Source organism: Neovison vison, chromosome 7 (assembly GCF_020171115.1).
Source record: "Neovison vison isolate M4711 chromosome 7, ASM_NN_V1, whole genome shotgun sequence".
Taxonomy (NCBI): Eukaryota; Metazoa; Chordata; class Mammalia; order Carnivora; family Mustelidae; genus Neogale; species Neogale vison.
Window position 1 is genome coordinate 173,544,174 of NC_058097.1, and position 17,343 is coordinate 173,561,516.

Consider the following 17,343-nt stretch of genomic DNA (forward strand, 5'->3'; position numbering starts at 1 on the left):
GATCAGAGGCAGCTGAAAAGGGGTTTAGAAACATAAACATGTTTTTTCCATTCTGGAATCCCATCTCACAGATCTGTATTAGAATCTTTTTAAGTGTTTGTGAAAATACATATTCCTGAGTCCTGCTCAAGTAAATTTGGACTCATGAGGTCTGGAGCTCATGAATCTATATTTGACTGACTTCTATAAGTTTCACAGTAGTTTTGGTGAATAGATAGTTTAGATCTAGACCAATTTTAGATCTAGACCTGATTTTATAGAGCCGCAATGTTGAGATAGGAAATGGCCTGCCCAGACCACAAAGCAAGGCAGGAACAGAAGAGAATATAGAAACTCAAGGGTCCTGGAATTAGGTCTGAGGCTCTTGCCCCAAATTCACAGTTTAGTGGAGCTCAGACGTTAAAATAGAAGGGCAACTAGGGAGAGATCTGTCTCAGGTGTGGAGACACAGAGCCGCCCTTTTCCTCTAAGGAAGTGTTGGGTGGGCTGCAGCCGGCAGGCAGACAGGCTCCACCGCCTCTGTGGCTGGGCTAATCACACCCATCTCTGTGCAAATGCCAGGTAATAGCATTGTAATGAGCCTGCTGTGCTTTTAAAGTTGCACTGAAGGCAGCATCTGAGTAAAGATGGCTGCCGGGTTTAAGGTGGACTTTCCACCTGTTTGTCCCAGCCAAATGCAGCAGTAACCACGGGGACGGCTGGGACTTCATATCCACGTGTGTGTGCATGTGCTTATGTGCCTCTGAAATAATGAGCATGTGAGTGCAAAGGTGTAGCTCTGGGCCCAAATATGTGGCTTTATGCATATGAAAAATATGAACACACACATCTCTCTGTGTGTGTGTGTGTGTGTGTATGTGTGTGTTTATTCCTACCATCACATCCTGTAGTCCAGAAAACATGCATGATTTGCAGACACAGGAAATGTCTTTGATGTCATGCAGGCTTCTTGTCCATTCTTGGTGCTACGCATGGTGGTTTACAAAGCCAACATCCCATATTTGATCTGAGCGAGACCTGACACGGAGCCATCAATCTGGTGGCTTTGTAAATATTTTCAGTGCTCCAGTCACAATGGGCACTGAGAGCTCTGTGAACATCAAAGGCCTCACCTCTGCCATGGTATTTGTAGGAGGAAGGGATGTAGCCAAGTAGGCATGAGGGCGTTTGTAGAAGTATTATTAGAGAAGAGTGTGGGGGACAAAAGGTCACCTACCAAGAGTACCTGCCACCCCATCGCTCCCATCCCCTCTCCCCCAGTCCCCCAACACCCCAGCCCCCAGCTTAGGGCTTCAGCTCTTCTGCCTGTGGGCCTGTTGCCAGCTGAAGTAGGAAGGGGTGATTTTAAGGAGCTCGATGCAGTGTTTGGCAACTCGGCTACTCATCAGTCTCTGACTTTAATGTCCTAGTTCTAACAACTAATTGCTGGTGATTCCAGCAACTGCTCCTCTCGCTCTTCCTGAGGTTTTTGATATATATACTTCTGTAAGAGTTATTTATCACGTTGTATTACAGAAATTTGTTCATGTGCCTGACTCTCCTGCCTTCTAGTCCTGGAGCTTTTTTTTTTTTTTTTTTTTTTAAGATTTTATTTATTTATTTGAGAGACAGTTTGAGAAGGGAGAAATTCAGAGGGAGAAGCAGACTCCCCATGGAGCTGGGAGCCCGATGTGGTACTCGATCCTGGGACTCCAGGATCATGACCTGAGCCAAAGGCAGTCGCTTAACCAGCTGAGCCACCCAGGTGCCCCGTCCTGGAGCTTTCTCAGGGCGGTCTTTCTATCTTGTTTACTGCTGTGTCCTCAGCCCCAGCCAGTACCTGAAGCCCAGGTGATGGCCAGTCAGCAGTGGACAAACAGATTGAATTAGGGCCTTGTTCCTGTAACCAAACCTTTCCTCCAACCCTAGAATCTTAATACCTAGATCCCTGTCTTACAGCCTCACTTCACACCATTGCTGGAGTCCCGGATCCATGACTTGTCCAGGACACCAAGTTTTGCCTCTGGACACCAGACATTGTCCTTCCTCACCCCTACCAGTGACGAAAGAAGCTCAGCTCCTGCCTCTGCCTCCCAGACTATGCCTGATGAGAGCCTAAATTGAGCACCATATAGAATCTACAAGTGCAAGAGGCCTGTGGTGCCCCACTCCAACTGCTGCCCAGTCTGAGGCCACCACCCTCTAGACTCCCGTCCTTTGTCTCCATATTAGATTGTTACATCCTAGTGTTTCAAGAGCCAACGCAGTCCCAAAACTTTGTTCTGATAAAGAATAATAATTACAGTGATTCACACTGAATTGTAAAACTACTGCATCTCTGGTGCCAAGTGTTTTACATACTTGGATTCTCACAGAGAAGTTTCTCACTACTTTACAGATGAAGAAACTGAGTCTCAGAGAGGTTTAGTAACTTGCTTGAGGTCACATAACTTATGAAGTCAAGACCAATGGAGGAGGCAGAGTGTGGTTGAGAGACCGTAAGGTATAGGCTCAGGAACACCTGGATTAGAGCTGGGTTGGTAATTGGCAGATTCGCCCTGCACAGTGCACTCTTGGAGCCTTATCTGTAGAATAAGGAAAACAAGAGTTACCTCTCTGTGTTGTTAGGACAGTCCAATGAGCAAAGTGTCCAGTGCAGAGTCTGACACTTAGTAGGTATTCAGCAAGTGTTTGCTTCTGTCTCTCCTCTTCTTGGTCTCTCCTCATTCAATCCTGAGTTCAGGCACTCTGACAAAGAGAAAATACACTGACATAATCTCTGATCAGAACGTCCAGAGCTATACCTCTCTCCTGTCACCTCTTTATTTCTTTGTCTCTAATGGGACATAATGAGAAAGCTAGCATTCACAGTCTTTAAAAATTTTTCCTCATGACAGTAGATTTATGTCCCCCCCCACCACTGTTAGATCATTGTGAACGTGACAAGAGAGAGCCTTACGGAGAAGCAATTATCCCGAGCAAATGAATTCCACACAAATTCAAAGGTGAAGATTACAATGAGAACAGAGACGTACATTATTAGAAAATTAAAGTGGAAATCAAATAAGGATTAGGAGCCCTGAGCCTCAAATATTTAATTGTCATAATTGCCTAATTAAAATGGTTTTTTAAGCACTCCTCCCGCTCGCCCATGAGTGCTAGAAGGGCTCTATTGCCAGGAAGACAATTGCAGCACATAGACTTATCATAACATGAGGGCTGACCCCTGGCAAACCTTTTTGCTGAAAGAAAAGTTACACTGTTTCTTCATTCATGCCTTCATTTAGCAACTACAAAGTAAGTGTGTACTACTACACGCTGCTTTAGAGGCAGCCTTGGGGGACCACACCCTGGGGTAAATGGGTGGGGGAGACCTTGAGAGCAGAGCTGAACTGATTTGTTTACTTGAAAGACTACTCATAGTTGGCCAAACCAAGAGGGATTCAGGGTGAGTGCTGGTATGTGAAGCTGGGTCACAGCCAGAAGGTAGGTCAGGCTAGAGGGAATAGGAGAGGCATAAACTGAGATGAGTCACATAGCAGGGCAAGTTGTAAGAGCAGATCAGGGAATGGACAGTTGGTTTGGGTGTGCTGATGAAGATGTTTCCTTTCGTTCATTTGGCATCTGTCTTCCCATGCTAGACTAAAAGCCATCTGAGGGCAGGGATTTTGTCCATCTGATTGTTGTATCCCCAATGCCAGCACATAGCAGGGGATTTTTAAAATGAGTTGTTTGATTGAATTAAATTAAAATGATATTTCTTTGAAATAGATCTTGATGTAATTCAGGAAGCCAGAGGCCTTGAAGGAGTTGAGCCAGATGGACACCTACAATCCCTGGCACATAGTAGATGCTTATTAAAAATGTGGTGAGTGAATGAATCTATGAATGAATGAATGTCAAGCACTGATCTATGCATTGGGATAGAAAGATGATTAATGTATCGCTCTTGCCCTTGAATATGTCCTAGATGAATGAGGGACACAGACTTGTGACCAGCTAATGAGAACCCAGCCTAATCTGAGATGAGTCATACCATTTATCAAGCCCAAGAGCTGGCATCTCATTTTCATTAATCTGGGGACATCTGCCAGGATCATTTTTGTGGGGCTAGAGACTTCACTGTTACAACTTGAGTGTAAACTTTTGATAGCAGAAACCTGTGTAGACGTAGACTGTCACTTTTTATTTGCTAGATGAAGGCATGAATGACAAGGCAATGTAACTTACCTTCAGTGGAAACAGGATTGTTTTTACATTATGACAAGTGCTGTGATCATCTTCCTGAATAAATCCTATGCCTTGAATCCAAGTTCGGCTCCTTGCTTAACAAGTACTTTTTCTCTGACCTTCCAGATATCTGTAAATATTGGGTTGAAATGAACTTAATAAATCTACTGCAAACACTCCGCCAGATACTAAGGAGAGACGTAAGGATGCATACGATTTGATCTCTTTTCTCAAAAGGTTTATACTCTAGTTGAAGGGATAAAGCCTAGACCCATCAAAAAGATCACATTAGCAGCACCCAAGCAGAGAAAATGAGATGTCGGGTCTCATGTTTGGTAAATGGTCACCTCTCCCACTGCCACGAACTTTAGCCTGCCTTGCCATTCCAGTTCTTAAGTGCCACTGCCCTGCTAAATGAATTGGTTAGGCTAGGAACATTGACCTATGGATGGACCTATGTTTTTATCACCCTGGATTAAAAGTAAAGAGTGTTGGAACCTAGGACCCAGAGAAGTCCAGGGCAGAATAAGTGATGAGCCGCATGAGATGCACAGATAACTAATGATGTCAGAGGTGGGTCAGGGTACAATTCACCCGAGAGGTGGCATTTGTACTGTGCCTTGAGGAGGGACAGAATTCTATATGAGGAGAAGTGTCAGCACATAGGGACATGTGAGGAAGTACGCTGTGATTTGACATATGTACGTATTCAGCCTCCCAATAATCTAATGAGATAAGTCTTGCTCATATCCCCTTTTTGCGTTTGAGGAAACTGAGCTTCAGCAGGGTTGAGCCCCTTGCCCACAGATATCCTGCACCAAAATGGTCAAGCCGGGCCCCGATGCTGCTGCGTGGCTTTGAAGCCCACTCTCCTTCCCCACAGAGTTCCGTGCAGGGGAGCTGGGGATGACAGCATTGGAAAGTAAACTTGAATCCACGGAAATCAATGAGCTAGAGCATTTATAAAAATAGAATTGGAACCTTTTCTAATTTTCTAGCCCTTTCATTTGCTTTCATTTGACTGAGTCGTGTAGTTATTTTTGCCTTCACTTTGAAAGTGAAATCTCTGCAGGTTGGAGAAGCAGTCCTATGACTGACAACTCCGGTTGCCTTCCAACTCCAGGTCAGCTATTTGAAATATCTGGCTTCTGAAAGAAAACAGATCTTCTTTGAGGAGAAATTAAGAGAAGATGGTAGACAAACAGGGGAATGAGGAGAAAGGGGAAAGGGGCCACAGGAAAAGAAATATGATAAACATTACTTTGATTTTCAACATTCATACCAAGGAGACACTGACTCTGCATACCAGAGTTCCTGAGGAAACCAGGAGTGGGTGGTCTCTGGCATTTTCTTGAGAGGAGCTCAAGTGATAAATATAAAGAATGGCTCCAAGTGCCCAAAAAGAAGGACTCAGAGTAGAAATAGAAACAAAGCTCAAAAGAAACCATGGTATTTTTCAGAGTAGATATAGAGATGCTTAATAATTTACTTCATTGCAGGATCCAATGTAACACTTGAAAGCTTCAATAAATAAGCATAATGGGCTCCCTTTAAAAATGTATTGGTTGGCAATTTATTTAGTCATGTATATGCACCTTATGGTATGTGACATGTTGCCCTTCCTCTCTTCGAGGAAAAGTACTCTATAGCAGGCTTTAATTAGTGCTGGTCACGAAGGCCAAAAACTCTTTCCTTGCCTTACTTAATTCCTCTCATGCTGCCTGGTCTTCCAGATCTGTTTTTCCTTCTCTTCTTTTTGTTTTTAATCTTCTCTCTTTCTCTGTCTCTCTTTCTCTCTCTTTCCTTCTTTCTCTCAGTTTCTTTCTCTTTTTACTTTTTTTCTGTTTCTCTTCTTTCCCTTGTTTCATTCTCTCCTTTCCTTATTTTTCTTACTTTGTTTCTCTTCTTTCTTTTCCCTTCTTTCCTTTGTTTATCCCTTCCTCCCTTCTCTCCTTCCCTCTTTACTTACTTTCCTTCTTTCCTTCCTTCCTCCCTTTTCATTCATTCATCACGCTTCAACCAATTTCAACAAATCTGACCCCAAGAACTCCCAGTTGCTTGAGGGAAAACATGATAAAAGTATGATATAGTGCTACTGGTATTATACATGATGTACATAAGCAGCACATATATTAGGGCTAGGTAAAATTCTAGGCATGCAAGTGATAGATAAGTGAAGATTAGTATACATTTTCTAGAAAAATATAGAGCCAAAGCTTTACAAGTGGACACACACATTGACCCAGTAATCCTACTTTGGGGAATCTACCCTAAATGATGGGAGAAAATAAATTCTTGAGTGTGGAGAAAACTTTATGCAAAGGATTTTATCATGTTTATCATGACATTATGCATTACAAAACCCTCCAAATTTATCTTTGGAAAAAAAAAAAACACCTGAATTCTTTTAAAAACTATGGTGCCTCTACTCAACCAGGACAATTTTCTCTGAGGTAGGAGTTGGAGGAGAATTCTAGAAATGCTTCCTGGAGCAGTTGACAAATGAACAAAGTCCTGGGAAAATAAACAAATGATTACTCCAGAAATAACATTAGCAAATAATTTTGAGCAACTGCTAAGTGATATACAATATACTAGCTTCTTGGTATACTTTTATTTTATTATCCTTTATTGAACACCTACTGTGTGGCAGGTTGACTAATTTTTAAATTTGTGCTTTGAGGTATGTAATCTTAATTAAGTCTCTTAAGAATTTTGTAAAGGTTAGTATGAATATCCTTCTTTTAAATGTCATGAAAATGAAGCTCAGAGAAAAAGAAGCAACTTGCTCAAGGTCAAACAAGTCATAGTCGCAGGATGTAAGCTTGGTCTCCTTGTTCAGAGCTGCGTGCTTCTACGAGTGCCTTGGCTGACCTGATGCTGATTTGTAGGTTGGCGCATGGCAAAGTACACAAAACTCATAAGCACTCAAACATAGGGAAGTACAGAAGGGGCTTCCTGGGCCATTGTGTTACTTTCTTTCCCACTGGGGAAAAGTTTCCACACCGTTCTTAAAAAGTGAGCAGGGCTCCTCTTTGGGAAGCCTAAATTAAGACAGTAGTTACTCAAGTCATGAAATCATGGCAACGGCTCCTCACTGTGGTTAGTGCTGAAAGGCTGGCCGTGACCACACTGTACTGCCATTTTAATCGAATCATAAGTGACCACCACAGTTTACACCACAGATAGGCTCAGGTGCCCAGAGAAGGGTCATGTCTGAAACACCGTTCCTACCTCTCGATGCCACTTTGCCTAAGCTGATGTTGTCACCGGTGAGAAATGACTACAGGGATAGATCTCATGGCAGTTCCCAAAGGATGTCTACATACATTTAGAATCTCGCCATAATTCTATAAGGTAGACCCGGCAAGTTTTAGCACCCTCTCTTGACAGATGAGGAAACTGAAGTCTGGTAAATGCACATGCTGTGAAGGTGCTGGAAATGGTGTGCATTAATTTGGGAAAGTAATTTGAGCACACATATACAGAAACTTAAAAATATACATATTCTTTTACCCAGTAGTTCCACTTTGGGGAAATTGTCCTAAGGAGAGACTCCAAAAATCTACAAAAAGCTGTGTACCCAAGACATTTACAGCAATATTGTTTAAGATAAAAATAACTGGAAACCGCCAACATGCTCAGGCCTAGGGCAAAGATTAAGGAAATTAAGGCAAACCCACTGCATAGACTCTTACAGAGCAAATAAAATGGTCTTTTAGCAAAAGGTTTTTAATAAAATGAGAACATGATAACGTATAATGTCAAACAAAGAAAATAAGTTAGGTGTAAAACAGTAGTACGGTGACAACTATATAAAATTGCTAGAAAGAAATATTCCAAAGTGTTAACAGTGATTACCTCAGGGTCTGGGAGAAATTTCTCAATAACATACTAGTAATTTTTTAAAAAAGATTTTATTTATACATTTGAGAGAGAGAGAGAGCAGAGTATGTGTATGAGAGAACACAAGTGGAGGTAATGGGTGGAAGGAAAGGGAGAAGCCGGCAGCCTGATGTGGGGCTTGATCCCCAGACTCCAGGATCATGATCTGAGCTGAAGGCAGACCCTTAACCTACTGAGCAACCCAGGTGCCCCCATGCTAGTAATTTTTTAAAAAGTAGCATTAGGAACAGTTATAATATGTTACGTTCTCCTCTAAGCATTTTGCATATATTCATTCATTTAATTCTCATCACACTGTATGCACTGAATGTTTGTGTCCCTGCAAGATGGCCATGTTAAAATCCTAGTCTCCAGTGTGGATGGTATTAGGAGTCGGGTAATTTAGCTGCAGATTAGGTGATGAGGGTGCAGCCTTCATGAATGGGGTCTTTTGATAAGACCCCAGAGAGCCATCTTGCCCTCTTTCTGTCATGTGAGACACAATCGGAAGTCGCAGTCTGCAGCCTGTAAGAGGCCCTCACCAGAACCTGACCATACTTGGAACCCCTGTCTTAACCTTCCGGCCCCCAGAACTGATAGTAATACATTTCTGTTGTTTAGAAGCCGCCAGTCTGTGGAGTATTTGTAACAGCAGCCTGAACCGACTGAGACAATATCCTTGAAAGACAGGGAGGGTTACAGAGGAAGCTGAGCACGGTAATCACCCCCTGCCTCGGTTCGCCAGGGGTCCCTGAGTCCATGTTCACGCACAGCATTCTGCTGGCCTTGCCATGACCGCTAAGAAACACAGAGTGCTGACTAGGTTTCTAGTTCTCACCTTGATCATCCCATCCACCTCTCCCATTAGCACGGTGAGGAATATATTGTAATTATTCCCATTTCACAGATAAAGCAGCTGGCGTCTGAAGAAATTAAGTGGCTTGCTCAATGCCCCAAAACCCCGACCTGGGCCTTCCATTTGACCACCACAGGGAGCTGTCTGCTGCTTCTTGGTGGTCATTTCTGTCCTTTCCTAAACTTTTGGCAATGGAGATGCTTTTCACTATTATTTCAATTAGGCGTCACCTAACCATATCCATCATGCTATTTTTTAAATAAAAATTTTATTGGAACACTTCGATGCCTGTTCATTTATGTAGTATCTATGACTGCTTTTGCAAACTCTGGTAGCGTTGAGTAGTTGAGACACAAGACATCTGGCCCACCAATCCTAAAAAAATTTAATATCTGGTCCCTTAAAGAAAACATTTGCTGACTTCTGATTTAAATCATCACTGAAGTTGTAAGGATAATAAGGAAACCAGAATCCTGGTCTTCCAACTGTCGATTGCTTGGCAGCAGTAGATGGGAAGAGAAATGAAGGAATGTGCCTGTAAGTGAATTTGTAGATGTGATACAGTCAGTCTCCAAATCCGCTATTAGCCCTCTCTCTTCTCAGATCAGACCAGACTAGTAAATTCCAGAACAAATGGTATGACTAGCACATTGTTTTCTTCTCTAAACCATTCCCTGAAAGCCTGGATGACTATAAAAGGGGCAATGAATGACTCTGGGGTTCTTTGGAAACTGCCAACATTAGAACCACTTTGAAAGATTTGGGTGTGTCCACAGGATAAAAAAAATTTGAGCAGACAAATGAGAATTGAGTGTTTTTAAAGAGCATTCCAGTCATTTCAGAAGGTTCCCATCTACACAAAAATGCAATAAATGGAAGACACACCCTTTAGAGAGCCTTCCTGCAAAAGTGGGCCTTGGGGGCATTCCAGACTGGGAGAGGAGTGGAAAAATGTTCAGTGTCCCTGAAATTGAAGTAAATGTCCAAAGGGCCAAAAAAAAAAAAAAAAAACAAAAAACAGATGATGAGCTCCATGCAACTGAGAAACTGGAAACAAGTCAGGTATTATGTGAGATCAGTCTCTGCCTCCTTGGGCTGGGGTTGTTCTTATAAACCCAGAAGAAAGTTTAAGGAGATCGAAAGAAGTGGGAAGAGGGAGAGAGAAAGAACATCTTTTGAAAACTTCTGTATGTTTCACATAGGATGTTACATTGTCCTTAGGTGTCGTTTTACAACATTTCTTGGTGTTATCCCTAATTTACAGATAAGGAAACTGAGCTTCAGAGAGAGACCAAAGAATTCCCTCATATCTAGGCTACATATCTAATAATAATAATAATATATAATAATAATCATATATAATATATAATATGATATAATATATAATATATAATAATATAATAAAGAAATAAAATAATATATAACAATAATAATTATAACGAAGACTTACTGTGTGCTGCATAGTTCAGTGGTGTGGAGGACAGACTCTGGAGCCAAGACCTCCAGGGCTTATATCTCAACTGTGTCACTTACCTTGAGCAGATCTCTTACATTCTCTATGGCTCATTTTCTTTACCTGTAAAGTGGGGATGATGAATTGCTCTCACTCTGAGTAGATGTGAGAAGTAAATGAGTTGATTAATTTGTAGTGCTTAGGATACTGACAACCATAGGGAATACAATTAAATGTTTAAGATAAAACTACATGCTAGGCAGTGTCCTAAAGTACTTCGTACACACTATTCATGTAATCCCAACAACAAGCCTATAAAGTAAGTATTCCCTCATTTTACAAATACAAAAGCTGAGGCCCTGAACAAACAAGTGACTTTCTCAAATGGAAGAGCCAAGGATTGAATACAAATAACCTAACTCCAGAGCTAACTCTCAACCATGTCATTTATCTTGCCTCTACCTCTAGAGTTCCATCCGTTTCCCACGCTCGTGATCTAGAACTTTCATGACTTGGCATCCTCCTGGGCGCTACGGCTCTCTTTGGGCACGTGTTCCATCACGGAAGACCCAAATGGCCCAAAGCCTCAAAGTCTGGCTCACCCAGTTCACCTTCTTTCTCCTGTCTGTGTTTGCCCTACGCCTGGACCTGAATCCAAGAACTGTCTCTTTACCAACCCTCAGAGGCTATGGGCTGTTTTTACATTAAGAGAGAGAGACTTTGTTTAGGGTAGTTTTTAGCTGAGCCTTTTCAATGCCTTCCACATGCTCTGAGAGAGGATAGGCCAGGGAGGAAACATGCCAGAAGATTGCCGTAAAGCAAAGAAGACATGGCAATTGAAATCTAAGGATGAGATCCAAGACCGTGTGTTGGTTGGTGCAGGCTGTAATAATAAAGCGCCACAGACTGGGTGACTTAAAGAACAGAAATCTACTCCTCGGTTCTGAAGGCCAGAAGCCCGAGATCAAGGTGTTGGCAGAGTTGCTCTCTTCGGAGGCTTCTCTGCTTGCAGCTGGCTGCATTCCTTCTGTGTCTCTTCACATGGTCTTTCTCTGTGTGTGTTTGTGTCCTCATCCTGTCTTCTTACAAGGACAGCAGTCCTGTTGGATAAGGGCCCACCCAGATGATCTCATTTTATCATAATTACATCTTTAAAGAGGACCTATCATCAGATGTAGTCACATTCTGAGATATTGGGTCTCAGGACTTGAACAGTTGGTTCTTAGGAGGAACACAGGTTAACTCATAACAACCAGGTTCCACTACTGTTTAGTTGTATGACTTTGGGCAAGACATTTGACTGCTCCAATTTTTACTCTAGTTCAATCTGTGAAACAGAATAAGGAAACAAGATTGTCGTGGAAGGCAAAAGAGACTCTAAAGGACTATACCAACATATGGACCTGCTAATTTGTCTTGTTACAAGTGACAACAAAACACAGAGATGACAGTAACATACTTGGGATCTTTGCTTTTGGACATTGTACTTTAAGAGGAACATTGGCAAATTGGAGTAACCAGTTTGAGAGGGACCAGAATGATGAATGATCCAGAGGAGAGGACATGGAAAGAACAGTTGAGTAAAGCAAGATATTTAAGTCAAAGACGAGATGAGAAAGGAAGGTGCAGAGAGCCATCTCAAAATACTTGTTTACTATTATGACAAAAAAGGGATGGCATGAGTCTGCTTGGTTTCAGAGAGGAGATCCGATAGTAAAAATTTTTAGGGAGGAAGATTTCGGCCCGATAACAAGAGGAGTTTCTAATGGAACATCCACAGTTGAGGTACTGAGTGTCCTTCCTGAGAAGGTATAAGGCTCAGGTGCTTTTCTGAACTCTACTCTGCCAAACACGGTGCTAAGCAATTTCACGTAGAGTGGAGTAGGAAGGGTCTGTCCTTCAGTAGGTGGTATGGTAGAATAATTGGCCTTGAAAGTCTCCCCAGTTTTGAGGTTTCCTCTCCCATAAATAGTATTGCCTGCGAAACAGGGAAACTTAGGCAAGCAGATTTTAGTTAATGGAGTCATCTTATAAGGAAACGAAGTTCTCATGAGACTCACTGCAAAAAGTGTAAACTTCTCATAAAGGTCTAGGCCTGGAAACTAAAGAGTTTTCAGGGATAGAAGCCCTTCCTCATTGTGCATGGCTATCAAATGCCCCCTTAGTCTCAGATTCACGCTCAACTTTCGGGTCTGGCACACTCAGCTAATCAACTAGAACTTCTGACTCTCAACTCCAAAGGAACCTGCTTGTGTAGGATACACATCCTTTGTTCAGAGAGCTATGGAAGGCAAGCTGGGAAAGAGGGGTTGCATTATTTGGGGAGCTGTCATGACCCATCCTTATGGGAGGGGGTCAAAGCTTACAGGATATGGGGCTGGGTAGCTGCCCCAAACTATGTCTGCATCAGGAGTTCTCAAACACCTAGGCAGAGATTTTTGATTTCATCTTCCTTCAGAGATTCTGATTCCACAGCTATGGGGTAGGGTTTGGGAATCCATATTTTTTAGTTGCTCTCATGGGTGATTCTAACACAAACCACTCTACGACGTTGTGATTCTGTCCTTCATGGGGCTAATTTATCTAATTTTTCAATCAAAATCCACCCTTATCTCATAGGAATGTGTTTGTATCCCTCACATGACATCTCTCAAATTACCTTCACTCCAATTTTGTTTTATAACCCCAATTTAGTTATGTGGTCCTGGAGGGCACAGATTATTTCTCTTTCATCTTGCCAGCTCCTACAAGCATTTACCACAGTGTCTGGCACCGTGTTGATTCCCATAGAATCGATATGGTTCTGAGAACCTACGGAAAGCTGCATTAATAGGATGTTTTCTACCTCCCCAGCCCAGGCAGGGGAAACCCACTTAGAAAACGCCTAATTGTTCTGTGATTCGGCATAGCTGGGTAGTCAGGCTGGGATGAGGGTGATTAATTACAAGCAGCATGCTGTGCTGCCCCAGAGGCTGGTAGCCTATGTTACACAGTCAATTAGCTACCAGACACAATCATCTAGGTTGTTATTTATTACTGGGTATGTCTGAGCAGTGAATCCTGTGAGGCAGAAAACAAGCGAGGGGATCTGTCACTGTGGGCCTCCAGGCAGGAAATATGGGGGGGGGGCACCAGGGACCCCTGAACAGGGGCTATTCTCTCCAAGTCAGGCAGTTGGAGAGGTTCCAGGTCCTTCCTCCTACAGCTCTTAATACACAAGATGAGGAGGAGCTAAACGAATTCAGTTCGTGCAGGGTGTGCAAGCACCAAGGAGGCCCCAGGGGTAGAGAACACAGAAAATAATAAGATCTGTGCATGGGAAGTCTGCAAGCTTGTGGGTGAGAAAGAAGCAGGCACTCGACGAAAGAGAGGTCAAAATAAAAGCTTTAAGCAGCTTTACCTAGCCTCAGCAGATGGGTTGTAGATAAGAAATCAAAAGGCAGCTCACAAATGGTATGGATCATCTTCAATGGGCGGTAAAAGAATATCACTTTTAACCAGGGTGATCTGGAAGAATGTGAAATGCCAGCCAGACCTGGAGGGTAAAGGAGGAGAATTACAGGGAAGAGGGGAAAAAGAAAGCTTAGGCTTTGTAGACACCTTCTCTCAAACACTATACTTGACATTGTGAAAGACAGTGCTACATTTCTCTGCTACATTGTGGAAACACCATGGGTACTGGGGCCAGATTCAACCTGACTTTGAAAATCCTGGTTCTGCCGCTTACCTTGGGCTAATTTGTTAACCCATCTGCAGCTGTTTCCTAATCTGCAATAAGGGAAAAAGATATTTATCTCAATGTGCGGTTACAAAGATGGATTGAGATAATCATGTATGTGGAACACCTGGCAGGTGCTCAAAAAGTGATAACTAGTCTTCTCATTGTTGTTCAAAACAGACCCACAAAGCTGGCTTGTCCCTTTCACAGATGAGAAAACCGAGGCTTAGAGAAATGATGTGATTTATCCAAAGTGACAGGCTGGAAAGCGACAGGGTCAGAATTTAAACTCATTATCTTTGTGACTCCAAAGCACATTCCTTTCCCAGTACACTTTAAAGAGAAGGGGGGCAACACAGGCTCTATTTAAAGGAACCTGAGTAGGACATTTTTGTGGGGAAGTTAAAGTTCATGGAAAGAGCTATCGCTTACTCATGCTAACAAATTAGTCCAGGATAAAACCCAGCTTTGGCTTCAACTTCTCTGAGCTCCCTGTCCATCTCTGCCCTCCTCTCCTGCACTTCTGGCCTGTCACTTCCTCTGGCCGCTGCCATGCTGAGTGGCCCTGTCTTTCACTGCCTTCAGTTGCTCTTTACCATCCTTATGATCATTGTTTCTGTTAAGGGTCAAGCACAGCCTGGTGATATCTTGCAGAAATTTTTCTCTTCTTAAACTGAGCAGGCCCGGCACCCCCCCCTCCCACCCCCACGCAGGTAGAATTTCCTAGGCCTCAGAGACTAGAGGCACAAATGTGAAATGTCACACTTAGCCCTTTTCTCCATGGGGGGGGGCGGGGTCCCACATGGAAGGAAAGCAGGGAGAACAGATTTAGGAAGCAGTTCCCTCGGGAACTGAACACCAACAGCTCTCCTTGGATTCTCAGGTTCCATGACAAAGTCTAGATCCTTGGGGTAGATTCCCAACATTGGGATGAATTGTCCCTCTGGTGTCAATCCACTGCCATTTGCAACTTTGTCCCCAAAAGACCCAAAACTTGTGCTTGCTTGGGTTTGGCCTTGGGAATTAAGAGTCCATTATTCTCTAGGGGGTTCTTAACTGACTAAGTCATCCAGATGCCCCTAAACAAATTTATTACAGGACTTCTCAGAGCCTTTATCTTAATGGTTCATATGGATCTCTTAGAGCATGGGTAATACTACAGACATCTATAAATTTAATTTTTTGAGTAGGCATTGTAGTTATATGGTTCAAAATTCAAAATCTGTAAGAGGATATACACTTCAAGAACCTTTTCTTCTTCATAGCCCCTTTATCTCATCATAAACAATATTTTTAAAATATATTTTACTAGGAATGTTTTATTAATGTATAGTCATTATGTATTTTTTCTATCCATTTCTACACAAATGGTATCATATTATAAACACTAGTATACAACTAATTTTTCTCTCACCAAATTTCTTTTCCATATTAGTACATTAAAAATCACCTTTATTTTTTTAATAATACTGTAGTATTCCATTTCATGGATGTGCCAGTTCTGTCGTTTGTGAATGTGTAATTTTTTCTCATTTTCCAAACATTGTTGCAATAAATAATTTCATACATATATTTTTTTACATGCGTGAGACAAATTTCCAGATGTGGAATTCCCATGTTAATGTATCTGTATTACAAAGAGGATGCATGTGCCATATCAAATTTCTGGAGATTTGCCAAAATGATAGGTGAAGAATATTTTTCTCGGTGTAGCAATAATTTGCATTTTTCTTATTATGAAGGATGTTGAGCATTCTTTCACAGGTTTAAGAGTCATTTGTATCTATTTTTCTGTGCACTCTTTATAATCTTTGCCAGTGGGTTGTTGGTCTTGTTTTTATTGATTTGTAAGAACTCTTTAGGTATTACACAAATTAGTCATTTGTTTTGTTTTTTAAATAATCTTTACACCCCACGGAGGGTTTAAACTCACAATCCAAATATCAAGAGTCGCATGCTCTACTGACTCAGCCAGCCAGGCACCTCTAGCCCTTTGTTAATGAGTTGAAAATATTTTTTTCTAATTTGTTTTTTTACCTTTTATCTTTAAGCAGTTTTTTGCCATCCAGAATTTTTATGTAAAAAAAAAATTATTCATCCTTTTTAAAAGACTTTGGGGTATTTTAAAAATCATAGTTAGAAAGCTTTTCCTGAAATTGTAAAAGAATTTTTCCAGTTACTTTTAATACTTTTATATTTTCATTTTTACATTTAAATAATTGGCTTTTTAAAGATTTATCTAGAGGAGGGTGTCTGGATTGTGCAGTCAGGCTTCTAACTCTTGTCAGCTCAGGTCGTGATCTCAGGGTTGTGAGATCAAGTCCTGGATAGTGAGATCAAGCCCTATGTCAGGCTCCACACTCAGTGAGGAGTATGCTTGTCCCTCTCCCTTCCCTCTTCTCTCTCTTAAAGAAATAAAGAAATAAAATCTAAAAAAAAAAATTATACAGGGCGTAAGGTATAGTTTATACACATTTTTTTTTCCAGATGGTTAACTTGCTGTACTGACAACAATTATTAAATAATTCATCTTAATATTTTGAAATACCACTTTTTATTTATTAAGCTTCCATAAGTGTTTAAGTCTATTTCCAGACTTTTCGTTTGTTATTTGGATCATTTTCTATTCATGCATCCATAGCATACTTTTAATTATTAAGGCTTTATAGTACGTTTTAATATCTGGTACAACTTGTTCCCATGTCACTTTTCTTTTTCAGAATTTTCCTGGCTATACATTTTTGTTTATTTTTCAAATAAACGATGGAGCTATATTGTCTGACTTCTTAAAAACTTCAGTTGGTATATTTATGGAATTGTTTTAATCTTATAGATTACCTACTGAGAACTGACATCTTTTTGAGGTTGCAGCTTCCTTTCCAACCATATAGGATGCTTTTGTTTTTTCCCCTTCATTTGAGCCTTTTGAATCCCTCAAGAGGGTTTAAAGATTTTCATTATATAGATCTTTCTATAGACATTTCTTATTAAATTTATTTCAAGGGGTGCCTCACTCACTCAGTAGGTTAAGCATCCAACACTTGATTTTGGCTGAGGTCACAATCTAAGGGCTGTGGGATCAAGCCCTATGTGGGCTCTGTACTGGGTATGGAGCCTGCTTGAGATTTTCTTGCTCCCTTTCTCTGTCCTTCCCTGCTCCTTTTCAAGATAGAGAGATAAATAAATAAATAAATAAATACTAAAAAAAATATTTCTAGATAT